This window comes from Anneissia japonica, unplaced genomic scaffold (genome assembly GCF_011630105.1).
Source record: "Anneissia japonica isolate Jap-2015-1 unplaced genomic scaffold, ASM1163010v1 scaffold1274_len78327_cov138, whole genome shotgun sequence".
Lineage (NCBI taxonomy): Eukaryota > Metazoa > Echinodermata > Crinoidea > Comatulida > Comatulidae > Anneissia > Anneissia japonica.
In genome coordinates, this window is record NW_022726535.1 from 76,689 (window position 1) to 77,195 (window position 507).

Consider the following 507-nt stretch of genomic DNA (forward strand, 5'->3'; position numbering starts at 1 on the left):
CATTTTTCTTTCCTCAAAACGTTGATGAGCCCATATCATCTTAACCATTCGTCATTTCTGAATCATATTAAGTGAGCATAATCTTCAGGTCAAGGTTGAATGTCTGGTACCTTAATTTTCAGTTCGCACGACTTTACGTGCGCGTACTCGTGCGTCAACATTTATATATGCATAAAACCATGCATGTTTTTAATCACTTATAGCTGAATAGGATGAAAGGTGACCCCCAATTTTTATTACATATTCTGAAAGCACATGAGTTGTAGATACGATTTAATAGATCATAATGGCTGATTGGACATTGTGACGTCATCATATTGCCATTTGAATTAAGAAAAAATTTAATTATACTTATGACGTTATTACTTTTTATATTCGTTTGAACGTACTCGCTTATCTTGATTGATTGTCTCCCACCTGTGAGTATGTTATAGCTAAATCAATTCTCTTTCGGACGTGTCCATTTATGTTTTATTTTGGTGACGTCATCATGGTCAAAAAGAAGGC